The sequence below is a fragment of the Pinus tabuliformis genome, chromosome 8 (genome assembly GCF_031772625.1).
Source record: "Pinus tabuliformis cultivar Carrire ecotype Pingquan chromosome 8, CPIR1, whole genome shotgun sequence".
Taxonomy (NCBI): Eukaryota; Viridiplantae; Streptophyta; class Pinopsida; order Pinales; family Pinaceae; genus Pinus; species Pinus tabuliformis.
The window spans coordinates 1,207,425,361-1,207,440,482 of NC_142294.1; positions in this window are offsets into that span (position 1 = coordinate 1,207,425,361).

Genomic DNA, 15,122 nt, shown 5'->3' on the forward strand with positions numbered 1-15,122 from the left:
TCTTGTTTAATCAGGTCATCTGTCACTTCAGTGTGCCCCGCACGATCTTTATAGACCATGGGTCTCATTTTCATAATCACATGATGTCTGACTTAACATCACTGCTAGGTTTTTTCCAGGATCAATCATCCTACTACTACCCCCAAGCTAATGGTCAAGTAGAGGTCGTCAATGGCGTCTTAAAATCCATGATTCGTAGGTTAGTAGGGAATCATAAAACCCACTGGCATTGAATGTTATATCCGGTGCTATGGGCATACCGAACCTCAGTTGAGAATGCTATAGGCTTCACACCTTTTCAACTGGCTTATGGCCTGGAAGAAGTTTTACCAATCGAGTGCCAGATTCCTTCCTTACAAATCGTCGTTGAACTCTTTCCCGACACTATTGCCGAAGAAGAGTGCCTGTTAAACCTAAATCAACTTGATGAAACCCATCGATATGTCGAATTGGCACTCGAAGCCCAAAAGTGTCGGCTCAAAGCCCAGTATGACAAAAAGGTCAAGCCTCATTCTTACCAAGAGGGAGATCTTATTTTACTCTATGATAAAAAACATGACCTCTTGGGGGAAGGAACACTTCAACCCTTATGGCTCGGTCCATATGTCGTCAAAAAAGCCCTCTCAAAAGGGGCATATGAACTTCAGGACTGGGAAGGAGTCCCACTCGCTGAGCCCCGAAATGGGCTCTATCTGAAAAAGTATTATGCCTAGTACTGCACTAGGCATGTGCTTTGTAATTTTATGTATTTATAAGTTTTGCTTCTTTTTTGATGTGACTGGATTTTTTGGTATTTATTGAAGTATTTGTCTCATACATATTTCTCGTAATGTAGATGCCTTCATTACCCTTAGCATACATAGGATACACAGATGGTGCCAATCATCACACATGGCACATTGCATCAGCTGCTTGGGTCATTTACACACCTGAGTCAGAACTGTTTTGTTCCGGGGGAGTCTTTCTTGGTACTACCACCAACAATATTGCTGAGTACATGTCTGTAATTTCACTTCTCACTGAAGCATCATCAAGGGACATCTCCAATCTGGTGGTCAGGTTAGACTCTCAGCTTGTTGTTATGCAATTGACAAATCATTATCACGTTCGTAATTCAACCTTGTTATGTCATTATTTAAGGGTACGACTCTTGGAGCATCGATTTGAAGTTATCACATATAAGCACATTCCTAGAGAATTTAATATAGTTGTTGATTCATTGGTAAACTATGTGTTAGATTGGCATTTGTCTCATTCACTATAGATACATGTATGAAAAGTAAATATTTACACAGTTAAAAATTTACAAAAACACTTGAAAAAAATTTACATCATAAAATACCAAAATATCTGTAAATATGTATATATATATATATATATATATATATATATATATATATATATATATATATATATATATATATATATAGATATATATATATATATATATAGATATATATATATATATATATATATATATATATATATATATATATATATATCGAATCCACTCTTTTACATCAAAATATTACATAAATTGGGCGTTTTAAGTACAAAATGGCTACTAAGCCTAGCTATAGACACCCTCTGGCTATGCCAAAACGCCTGCTAATAGAGCCTACTGCTCTAGCTATCCTCTGAAGAGGAACCAGAAACTACTCAGGTACACCGACTGTGTGCCGCTGCATATGATTGGGGATCTCCCTCATAGGAAGGGGGGGCACACCCATGCTCAAGCCCTCCAGGTTCCTCGGAAACTCGCGAAGAATGTTAGCATCATGCCCCCCATCAGGTAGTTGGCCTCCCTGCTTCACTTGGCGAGGTTTGCCTGCAAATCGTACCGGTGCCACATCTGTGTCAAGCAAAAATCTTCATTCAATACTTTTTCACCCATAAAATCAACATAAATATTAAAAAGCTTAAAAATACTTTAAATACTCTCAAAATCATTCTTACCTTGAGGCCACCAGTTCAGGCAGAATCAAGTTAGGGTCGTCGGTGAAGTCCATGCTCTCATAGGCATAGTCATCAATCATCACAATCTGGCCACTAAGACTTCGAATAAATCTTCTTTCAAAAAGTGTCGGATAGGTCCTCCTCCTATGTGAGGATCAAATGATGCCCATCGCCCCTGTCTCGGCTCCCTCAGATCAAAGGGACCTAAGCTCATCCAAGGGCGCATAACAGGTACCCTCTCAAGTATGAATGAGACAATGAGAGTTCCATACCCAAAACTCTATTGGGTTTGAGTCTTGCATGTGGTCAATTCTGCCTTCAACTAGCGAAGCATTGCTTCACACCAGTTGAACATCTGAGGCTGGACACAGTCAACTGCAAGCAATAGTTGGGCCTTTGTTGCAACGTGGGGACTCTTTGACCCCGCCAAATGCACAATCAACCATAAAATGGCCCTCATAGATCTGGACCTAATCCTCTCTATGGGGACTCTGTTGTTGATGAGTCCACTCTCAGGGATACAGTAAGCTTGAACCAGCTCTAGGGTGGATCGAGGATCAGGCCTACCCTCGATCAGGTTTGCTCATGCTCCTCTGCATGACAAACCAGTCAAAAAGTATATATCATCACGATCAATGGCCAACTCATGATCTCCAATCCTGAACACCTGCTCATGTTCATCCCAGCGCTAAATAATCCACCTCAACAGGTCCGCCTGACCTTTCATCAAGTCCAATTTAGCATACTACATCAACCCAAAACGGCACAATGCAAGTATGCAAGCAGGATCATTTCACATCAACAATTCTTGTCGCTCATGCGCGTTCTCTCCATAGACTAGTCATAATGGCTCAAAACTTGTAAAAATCAACCCAAAAATCAGTGCAAATGGGGCAAAGATGCTTATTAAATCACCACCTAGGGTTTTGGGGTGCTCACTCATGCACTAATGCTCCCCATAGTGAGATACAGGGAGGATTAACACCCTCCAGCAGGTTGTAAAGGATGTTTAACGCCCCCTACAGGCCTGCTAGGGGGCGTTTGGCACAGTTAAAGAAGTAGGGTTCCGCAGTTCTCCAAAAAATCACCCAAAAAGTTGCTAAAAAAGGTTGAATAATGCAAGATTAAGGTTTTGGCATCTACTTGGAAATGACAGCACATCGAATGGTCGCCTGGATCTCCTGCAATCGTCCGTGGAAAATATACTCCTCTTTAGCTCCAAAACACTCTTACATCTCTCAAATGATGCAAATGGTGAAAGTGGAGGCTCAAGAACTCCCTTATAGTCACTTTGGAGACATGAATTATCTTAACTGAAGTCATTAAAGTAGAAGTAGTCCATTTCCAATGATAATTGTCATTTGTCGTGACCCCAGATTAATAGAAATTGCTCATGTTTTGATGAAAGAATTTTCAGGATTGAACGACAGAAATGACCATGTGCAATTCTCTATGAGCACTTTCTTTTATGGGATGTTTTCTCGCTCTCAAACTGAAAAAACCCTGAGTTTTCGTGATTGGGATCATTAAACATTTACGACGACAATATGAGTGGTTTCTTTTTTGGGACTATTTCTTTCTCTTAAATCGAAAAATTCCCGAGTTTTTCCCTTCTTCGGGATCATTAAATCTATGAAGAAGGAATGAGTAGTTCTTTTACCTCTTTTTTCTCGCTCACTAAACTAAAAAAGATACCATGAGTTGTCATCGCATGACTCATTAAAGTTTCACGACGAAAATCGAGTTTACTCTATCTCCTTGTACTCGTAACAAAATGAGGCAAACATCTATTGAGCATAGGTTTCTCTTTATCTGGACTTAGTAGATTAACTCACGGAAAAGGAACCGTTCTGGGTATACTATTCAACTTTTGTCGCACCAAGTTAAAAACTATGACGAAGTGACCACCCTGGGGTCATCCTTTACGATCTTTTCAGACTCTCTAAAATATGAAAAGACCACCGAGTTGTCTCATCTAGACTCATTAAATTACATAGACGAGGTATAGAGTCGCTCTTTTACAATCCTTTTTAGACTCTTAAAACATGAAAATATGGATGAGTTTGCCTGTCTGGACCAATTAAACTAATCAGATAGGGCATAGAGTCGTTCTTTTTACGGTCCTTTTCAGACTCTTAAAACATGAAAATATCAATGAGTTTGCCAGTCTAGACTCACTAAACTAATTAGATGGGGAAAGTGGACAATACAAATGCATTATGTTCCATATTTTTAAAGAGTTTTTTGGCAGCGATTGCTCCCTTGAACATGACACTCCCTTAGATAAACCTTCCTTGTGATGGCCTCTCAATATGAATCTTACTATCCTATGAGTTTAGCCTATATACCCCGATGTTCTTGCATCTTTGTATCCTAACACTCTTTGGTGTTCATGAGTCTAGTATTGCATGGTTAAAACCATTGTCATGCCTTCTATTGTTCAAGGGAAAACCTTTATCTTCTGTTTCCTCCATCAACCCATCAAGCATATCCTACATTCATGCCCTCTGTCGCTTTGAACCAATGCTCAAAAGATTCCTCAAAAAACAAACATTCTTGTCCTGTTTCGTGTCAACTGATCTAGGACACCTTATTGCCTACCTTTTGAAAGGTCTCTTCCTATCAACTTCAACACTCTATCTAGGAAGAAGACCCAGAAACACTTCAGTGCCTTGGTACTTGCAGACATTAGTGGCAGGTCACCTTGTGTTTGATTAGGGGTTTTCATTATTGGCTCTTGGTTAAATGATTCTACGAGTGTTCAACGACAGAAACATTTTTCACACTTTGATGAGTCTTATCATTGAGTAATCATATGGGCCTTAATTGGCCTTAATTCACCTCCTAGCTTATTCAAACCAACTATTCTCACAACTTGTTGCATACTTTTGATTATATTTTGCTTATGGGTTGAGTACGAGTTGGATACTTTTATTTGTGGTCTAATGTGCATGTAATGCAGGAATAAAAGGTAAAATCAAGGAACTATGGTAAAAGACCTTGGTAAAAACTCAAAGGGGACAAGGGAGAGGAATTACAGGAGGTAAATCCTCCTCATTTACTGCCCATCCATTCGAATATCCCTCCATCAGCTGAAAGTACAAACAACCAAGTCTGAAGTACTAAAAGACAACCAAGCAAGTGGAAGTACAAGCAGCCTCCCTACTAGAAGGTAATCGAGCTAGTGAAAGTGAAAGGAAAAGTTACCATTCTATACCTCCCTAATTTTGAGGTAAGTCATGGAGACTTTAGAAGTATAAATAGAGAGGCTTAGGACCTCATTTTTTAAGGCAGTTAACCAATAGTCAGTCAGTCAGTTAGTGAGTATTCAGACCTTTTGACTTGTAACAGTTTGATGTAATACAATGTTCTTTGATAATGAAGATGAGTTTTGATTTGATCCAGCATTGAGTTAACTCAGAGGGCTGAAGCTCTTTGGCTAGGGTCCAACCCTAACAGCCAAAGCTCCTCTTTCTTGTATTGTATTCTAGCATAGAATCCTACTTTTTGTTCATTTGTTTAAGTAGTTCATTTCCATTACAACACTAGCATAGATGTATGGTTTGATTATTCCTTTGGTTAAGTAGATGCATGTTCATTATAATGCATCTTCATTATAGTGGTTTAGCACAGATTTCTGGTTTCGTTCTTAGTGACTTGAGAAGTTTCCTGTTTCCTGTTCATTTGCTTGAATAGTTGCAGTCCATTACAGCAGGGTAGAACAAAGTAGTTGTGTTTCAGTTGTTCCATTTATGCTTTCATCTAATCAGTAGGTTGGCAGAGAAAATATCCATCAAGATTCTCACAGGTGTCTCGGCCTCACCTCCTCCCTCTGGGACCATGATATGAGGAAGAAACCCTGTAACAACCCCAAAAACACAAGGTTTTGATTTTCAATGGAGTTTTGTCATTAATACAGTCACTAGAGTCATTTCATAGTGCTCTGCCCCTTTAATGGTCATTAGCTTGTTCACTCTCTTTCTGTCATTTCGACCTCCACCCTCTTCCAAGATCTCTCACGCTATCAATATCCTTCAGCCTGAAATGCTCGGCGAGAGCTGTGAATTCATGTTTAAACGATTTTACTGATAAAACACCTTTCAAAAGCCAAATTTTCCAATCATCGCTCAAATCCAATTTTCACGTTTGACTTTCTGCCTTTTAAATCCCCACCATTGATCTACCTTGTTAGATCCGATGGTTATCGCGCACCTGCTCACTAACCTGCTCGATCACCTCTTCGCCATAGATCTGCTTTTCTAAGATCCGACGGCCCTCATGCCATATTGTGTGGATTTCTGTCCGAACGTTATCGGGCTGAGAGCACGTGGTATGGGTGGTTTCCCCGTGCTACGTGTCAGTTGGGGAGGCTAGTCGCATGAATTCTCAAAATACCATTTACAGTTTTGAGGGGGCACGAGATACAACTTACCGCCCTCCAAACCTGCTCGTCCTTTCCGCATGTTCCTTTTCATGCTCCAACCTCCATTGTTGATCTGCCCTACCAGGTCTGATGGCTGTCACATCACCCGATCGCCAACTAGCTTGGCAGATCTCCGCCGTTCATTTGCCACTCACGTTTGCGATATAATCCCAGCTGTCCATTCTATTAGTCCATCATGTCCACCCATTTGCTTACGTACCCTCCGACTGTCTGATCTCATCCGCTCATTTTACTTTCACTCGCCTGATCCAACCATCCTCATGTGTTGTTTCCCATTACGTTCTCTTTTCACCATTTCAACCTCTGACCACTACTTCAGTCGAAACACAGACTTAGCCTAGTTTTGGTGCTTTTTGCTTCTTCAACCTAGATAGTAGTAGTAGGTTAGTGTTAATTTCTGATTCTGCTTAGCATAGTTGTGTAATTGGTTAGCTAGGGTTTGGTGTGAGTTAGGCTTGCATGTTGATTTCTCCATTTCTACAGTATAATAGCTCTCCCCTAGATTAGGTTTTCTCTCCTTCAATAAAAATCAAGCTTCTTTTTACCTAGTAGAAGTCTGGCTTGGAACCCCTGGGGTCTCTTGCCAAATGAGTAGTGACAACAGGCAGTATTTTCACTTCTACTTGTGTATATAGCACAGTCACGTCCAAGTTTGTACAAACCCCAGGTTGATAAGTAAAGTTGGTAGCCCTAGGAGTTGCAACATTCTTGCTGCAATACCTAGGATCATCACACTTGCTAGATTGTACTATGCATCTTGGATACCATCACCATTATCGGTGGCCATCCTCATGTCTGTTAATGGTCTCCATTATTGACTGGTAATCAGATGATTTCGTGCATGTTCAACATCAATGCATATATTCACATGTATCGATCTATGTTGTTCGGTGAAGTGGAAATCATGACCTTGGGTAGATGCTTGCATCATTCAACCTTGTTTTCTCTCCCAAGTTGTGTTTATTGGTTTTTGGAGATAGCTCATCAGAATGATCCTATTATGACACAGGTTCCGCATTGTGCTTATCAACGACTGGCATCATCATATTGCTTTCCTGAGAAAATCACTCTGACATAGCTACTGAGCGTGGAATTTCCCGACCCAGGACATGATTTTATTTGTTATATATATATGTTTTGTATCAGGTTTCTCATACCGCCCAAAGCTCTGTTCCTCTCTCTCTCTTTTCCAAAGAAAATGATAGTTAAATATAAAGTATTTCAACCATTGTCACAGCCTCCAATATCACACTTTAGGGGGCATCTGTTATACAAGAAAATGACCTCCTCATCAACTCAGAGGACAAAGACATGATGACTGAAGGACTGACCAAGTTCACAAGCCCAGTTGTCAAGCTAACATTGTCTAGACACTATTAACCTGATTTATAAAGCTTCTCAACAAGCTTAAGGGTGCGTTAGTGCCTAGGGTAACTCTACTTGCTACCTTGGGAACAATGTTAGTGAACCTACATCAGTTTCTATGGGTCAAAGGAGCGAATTGACTGAGAAAATATCCCTAGATTCTCTCCTATGTTAGCTCATAAAAGCAGGGAAACATCAGAACTCGACCTATTTGGGGGAATTACTAATTCCTAATGGAGTATGCAAATGGGAAAGAGCACTAAAGCATGGAAACATCACTGCTTTTGCCTAATGGAACTCATGAAGGACTTGGCAACCCTAACCCTACATGCTATATATGCAAGGCTTGGGCCATTTTGAAAGAGGTCGAAACATTTGAAAGGATTGCCTATTTGACTGTCAAGCAGAGTCTTAGACTAAGGCATCAGAAGAGGTTAAGAAGGGGGAGAGAGAGAGGAGTTGGAGGGGTAAGGGAAGGCTGATGCAACTCATGGTTGTAATCACTCTTTCTACATCAATATAGAATTTCAGTTGTGTTGTCCACTCCATGATGTTGGTAGTATAACTTGTTTATATGTTGATCTAATATCTTCTAGCATGAGTGGCTTAGTTATATGCAACTATATATCTTTTATATGTTCATGCATTTGTTTATCAAGGTTTTATGCTGTGATATTATTCTTGTCTTTGCTATGTGCAGGTTTTTATTTGGAACCGGCTCAGGGGTCTTCCGCCTAGCTGCATTGCGTTCTCTAGCAACACCACACTAAGACTCGAGGTAGTAATTCCTTCTCGCTTTGATATTCATTTGTTAAACATAGGTATGCATGTATATTTGTGATAGTTGCAGCTAATTTGACTGTCTGTTGAGGATCCCGAGAAGATCCTTGACGGTTTTCTACATCACAAAACACCCGTACATTAATCCCTATAGCAGTTGACATTGACAAAGTCGTCAACAGGTTCTTGTTTTACTCTGATTTATTCCGTTTGTTCCTCAACTTGGGGAAAAACCCTGCCATCTCGTTCTTTAGGTCTTGGGACCTCTACGTCTTCCCTCCATGGCTCTGGATTCACTACAGGGTCTTGTGGGGTAGTGTCCTTGACACCCTCTTCGTGTAGTTACTCTATTGCCCGGTCGTCCTCTTCCATCTATTCAGGAATGGTTCCTAGACCTTTTGGGTTAGTTTTATCAGCAACATCCTCCTCGATCTACTCAAGAATGGTCTCTAGCCCTTGTAGGTTAGTTTGATCAACAACATCCTCTTCCATCTTCTCAAGAATGGTTTCTAACCCTTGCGGGTTAGTCTTATCAGCAACATCCTCCTCCATCTTCTCAGGAATGGTCTCTAGCCCTTGTGGGTTAGTCTGATCAGCAATGTCATCTGCTCAAGAATGGTCTCTGTACAAGTAGTAACAACCATAAATTCTTAATTTTGTCCTTCGGTTGACACTGGTTCTTGTGTGGCAGTTCCGACCACCAACCCTTCAATTTGCTCAATTCTTTCACCAATCGACACTAGTTTTTGAGTAACAGTGTCGATAATGGTGCCCTTAGCTATCCCAACAAATTTTAGGATTGGGGGAAAAGCTTCTTCTTTCTCCATGCGTATAGAGGAATGTGATTTCTTTACCCCTTTTGGAAAAGATGCAAGAAAAGGAGAGCGAGTAATAATTTCATCGATTTTAATTCTCTCAATGCCTGCTAATGCAGGCCCTCCTTCCTCTTCTTCTATGTTCACCTGCTATTTTTTCCTCCCTTTTTCTCCTTTTTCATATGCCTATCCCAAATCGTCCTTCTGCCCAACAATCAACACTGGCTCTTGTGGAGTTTTGGAGTAGGTGGTGTTGGTTCTTGCGTGGTGGCACCACCTACATTTCCATCCAAAGGTTCTTCAACTGCTTGGACATGTGATGTCGGTTCTTGTGTGTCAGCACCACCTGTAACGACATCCAAGGGTGGTGATTCTCCTTTTAAATTTGTAGTTGACGCTGGTTCCTATGGAACAACGTCAATTGCACTCTCTTCTTTCTCCATTGTGTCTATTGTTTTTGGGCCAACAGGTGACGTTGGAACAATGTCATCTATGGCCTCTTCTTTTGCTGCTACATCTTCTTCCTCCTCCCTTGCCGGCAACATACCTGTAATTTCTTCCTTTGCTAACTCAGTGAATTGTGGCCAAGCCATGGAGGTTCGAGATAGAGCATGCACCACCAATAATCTAACCAACCCATGATTTGTGAGAACTGCAAATGGTTGTTGAGACTAGCAGGCAGATTGCGCCATTAAGTGAAGGTTGCTCCATAGAAAGTATGGCATGTCTAAAGCAAGAACCTGCAAATGACGAAACCGAAGGCATGCAAAGAGTTCGAAATGATATTTAAATAATGTAGAGAAATGACATTCGCAGGTAACATACCTCATAAAAAAATACGCCACCTCAACCCATGGATATGGTAGAGATTTACGATCATACCCTCTTCCTTTCTGGACCATTGTCTCCCCAGCCCGCAAAAACAATTCCGGAAACTTTGGTAGAGGAGACTTCCGAGAGAGCCATTTATGACCTCCTCGTTATAACCCATTGGCAATCAAAATAGCTTCCTCCATGACAAAAATATACAACCCATAGACTCTAGAATGATTTCCTTTAAGGTTTAACACAAATTCAATTGTCAAATCCTTGTAACCTCTCAAAATACACATACCACCCTGCATTCGAGAAGACTTGCCAAACATCTATATTACGTCGAACCTGCTCTGTGCTCTTTGGTTCGTGTCTCACAACCTGCCCACCTATTCTGCAATGGCTCTATAACAACACTTCGGAGTAACAGTAGACCGTCGAGGAGGAGTATCGACAGGTAGATTTTCAGTGAGAGATGTGATAGCGATGGGGGCAATGAGAGTGAAAACCAGGAGGATAATGATGAAATATGGAAAAAAATCATGGTGGATAATGGTAATAATGAATAGTAATTATAGTAATTACTTCGCAGCATTGGAAAGGACCATTCATTATGACATTGGAACTAACTTCAAGTCCCGATACATTTGGGTAATCATGCGAAGTATGGTGGAAAATCATGGAGTGTATGCACTTAGCACAAGGTTTGATAATGATAATAGGAAGTCATTATGGCATCTTTTTTCATTTATTATAGTACCTCCCCCCAACTAATGGATGACAATTTGTGGTCATATCAAGTCATGTCACATGAATTATTAATCAAATCCACAACGTCGATCGGGGATGTACCTAGAAACTTACCTTGACAGAGTAATGCCAGTGGAAGAGTAACAACATTGGAGGGAGTAACGACACCCGAGGAGTAACAACATCGCTTGAACACTTAGTTAAAATCATGACGGAGTAACAACACCGGAGGAGTAACAACATTTTGTTATATTTCACATATATATATATATATATATATTATTTATTTTATTTTTTTGCTCAGATCAGGGGTGCAGAGGAAGAATTCCCTACACTAATAATTTCAAAACCAGATTTATCAGAGAGATATTTAATATAGGACTCTCTTGGATCTAGACGGTGACATAATGTTGGGATGGGATCCCTGGTGTCAAATTTTGTCAATAAAGTCAAGTTTTGTAATAGTTTTTGTGAAAGAATGTAAAGTCTCTGCGAAATATGGGAGTAGAGCACAAAGCTAAGTAAGAGCCAAAGGGGCATTAATCCCTTGTATGGGTAGGTGATATGATGGTTTTGAGACTCACCCATGGTTCGCAAGCCATGGTATTGTAATGAAAAGGCTATATATAGTGAGTCATAATGAGTCTAAAGGGATAACTTTTGGTGAAGAATAATTGTAAGGGTAAGGTGCTAAGGCAGGAAAAGTTTGTTTCCTGTACTTAGGCGAAAGGGGAAGGCTCCTACAGTTGAGTGCGCAGAGACCTTGGTAAGTCCGCAGCTGAGTGTGCGGGCCACTACAACTAGGTGCGTAGGGGTAAGAAGTCTGTATCTGAACGTTTACATCTTAATAAACATTGTTTTGAGATGAATTTGTGCACACGTGCCTTGTTTATTTACTTCTATAAGTTTATGTATCTTCGCTCTGTGATCTATTTGATGTGAATTAATGCTTTATTTCTGCGTGAAATGGATGAATATGTAATGTTTAGGAATAATAAGTATAAATAACCTCCTTTGCAGAGATCAGGAAGTTGTTAGATAGATCTTATTTAGTTAACTCTTCGGAAAGGGTAGATTTGTGCGACGACAGATCTAGGTCAAAAGGGCTTCAAAATATATAGTTTATTGCACGAAAGTAGTGAATCTGTATCTTTTATGAATATTAAGTACAATCAGGTATCTTAGCGAAGGTCTAATGGTCATTTCGATAGAGTTGCAGTAGTTGGCAATCAAAAGAAAGAGATCTGCGCGAAGGCATATCTAAGCTATAATATCCTTAGGAATACCATCATAGAGGCCTCTGGATGCATAAACCTAGTTCTAGCATTCCCCAATACTACTTCGGGTGAGACTACAACCTGCGCTACATAGGTTGTTTCCAAAAGGGCTAGCAGTTAGGGTTTTGTTGGTTGGCGCGAATAACTCTAAACCTGGGTTAGGCCCCCTTAAGCTAAACAATGGTTTCGTTATTGGGACCAGGATCAATCTGAGGAATGTGTGATTTTGAATAAGTGGTTCCCTACCAAGAAAGAAATTAAGAAGTGGCTCGATCGAAAGTAACACGAGTTCGTGGATCAGGAGAACATAAACCCACATTTTTCCAAGGAACAACGGTTGAGTAGATACCTATAATCAGACAAAACTGAGAAACTTTTATGTTTCTTCCCTTTTCGAATTACACGAGTGGTTGTCTATATTGGTGGACAGTCAGGGTACGTGAAGACGTGATGACCCTATTGTGTGGACTCGAGAGCTGGTGAGACGCTTGGAAGCTTTAGAAAACAACATCATGTGGGCCATTGATCACTAGTTTGATCGCATACTAGGGGGATTTGTCACTAAGCTTGCGATTGATATATCCATCAGTTATAGCGAAGCAGAACACAAGCTCTTCAAGGGACTGCGAGGTAAGTATTTAAAATCTTTGAAAACTTGGATTAAGAGGCTTTTGTGTGAAAAAAAGGTTATGTCATTACCATGATGTTTAGGACTACGCGAAGAAGAAAACCCTTCAGAAGGAACGAAGAATCTAGCTATAAATATAGCCCGCTATTGGGATCCTCTTCAAGCGACGACGAAGGAATGATTATGAATATACTGTGAAGTGCGATGCAGTTGGTAAGTCAGGGTATCCTGCGGATACCTCATCCATCCACTCCACCTCCACCTCCACCTCCACCTCCACCGCATACACCTACAGCTCCACCTCCACCTCTGCCTCCACCTCCACCATTCAACACAGTGAATGCAATGATGATGCCGATCTTCAAAGGGGTAGGAAGCGAAGACCCCGAATAGTGTTGGTTTGTTGCATACACTGTGTGGACAACACAACAGATCACTGATGATAATCTAAAGAAAGCACAAGTGGTCACGGCGTTGTAGGACAGAGTGTTGAGTTGATATATTAAGTACTTTCAAGATCACCCTGTCGCGATGTTGGCAGATACTCATCAAGCATTGAACCGCGAGTTTAAGAAGCCTAAATCTTAGGTGCATTCTGTTACAGACTTTAAGGAGATAAAGCAAGTGGTGAATGAATCCTTGTGTGATTTTGATCTAAGGCTAAAATTCTTGATCCTACAGACTAATATGAACATCACAGACAGACAACGCAAAGATTGGTACATTGCTTCGTTGTTGCCCCACTTAAGATTACCATTATCACAACAGAAGATAGCGACGCAAACAAAATTTGTAGAGATCGCGATGAGGTTAGAAGCCTCGCCAATACAAGATACTAACATTGGAGTACAACATATTCACTCGCAGTTGGCAAGTCTGCACCTAGAGTTACAGAGCCTGAAGAAGGAAATGAAGCCCAACCTAAGGTGCACACTGAAGTTCAGTGCTTGAAATGCAAGGGGCATGGGCATGATAAGGACCATTGCCCGGTTTATCAAAACTATCTTATTGGGGGGGGGGGGGGTTGTCCCCCTAAAGCCACAAAATACTATTGGGCCAAGCACAGAGCAGTGCCATGGTGCGCTATTTGTTAGGTTACAAGAAAGCATACGATGGACAATGTTCATTTGCTATAAAAGTTTATACATACCCCTCAGTATTTTTTTTGAAATTTCTGCAAATATGTAGGTCATGATGAGCACCATTGTCGAAGTTATGAATTAATGATGAATAAAACCTCTACCTATAGAATGTATTCGGAAATTAAGCCTCAGGAGCAAAGCAGGTGTAGCGTGCGGAGGATTCCAAGGCCATGGAAGAAGAATAGGAGGAGGGGTTGACAAAGGTCGTGGACAAGTTATTTGCTATAAATCTAGTGGAGCTGGACATTTTGTGCATGATTGTCATAACCCAACACATCCATCTTGTCAATATTGTAGACAATTCGATCATGTGATAGAAGATTGTTTGATCCTTATAGCAAAGATGCAAGAAAAGAAGACACAGACCCAACATACTATGCAAAATATATAGATGATGAGAGCGGAACTGCGTGAATAAGGTCATAGTGTTAATATAGTAATGCGCAGTGGTATGGCCATGGATGAAGATAAGAGAAAGCAACTAGAGACCAAAGGATGGGTGGGCAAGGCCGCTTAAAAGGAAGTCGAGTTTGACCTAATATGGGATAAAGAAACTTTTATGGAGGCTAAAAAGAATTTCGCTGAAGCTTCTACGTCCGGGAGTCAAGAGAAATTAGCTGGGAACAATGAAGTGCAAGATGTGGATCCTTCATTGTTAGCTACTTTCCTAAAGACCTATATGAAGTTGTTGCGCGATAAGAAGGTAGTAGAAGGGATCCAAGAGTTAATAGACAACTGTGTGGTTAAGATTAAGGTTCCTTTAGAACAACGTGTTGTAAGAAAGCTAGGTAAGCATAAGAAGCAGATAGGGTGCGAGATGAGGCTCACTGGGCAGATAGGAGAATATGAAATGGACCAAGTCATCCTAGATTTAGGTTCTGATGTGAACGTGCTTCCTAAGAAGACATGGGAAAGGATGGGGAGACCTGTGCTGCAATGGTCTCCTATACAGCTACGCATGGCCAATCAACAAAATATTATTCCTATGGGGTGCCTGTATGGGGTAACAATCGATATTGAAGGAGCAAGTGCTCTGGTGGATTTTAAAGTAATAGAAATAATAGATGACAAAAATCCGTATCCTGCAATACTAATTATTGATTGGGCCTTTGAAATGGATGCAGTGATTAACCTAAAGAAGAGGAAGATGAC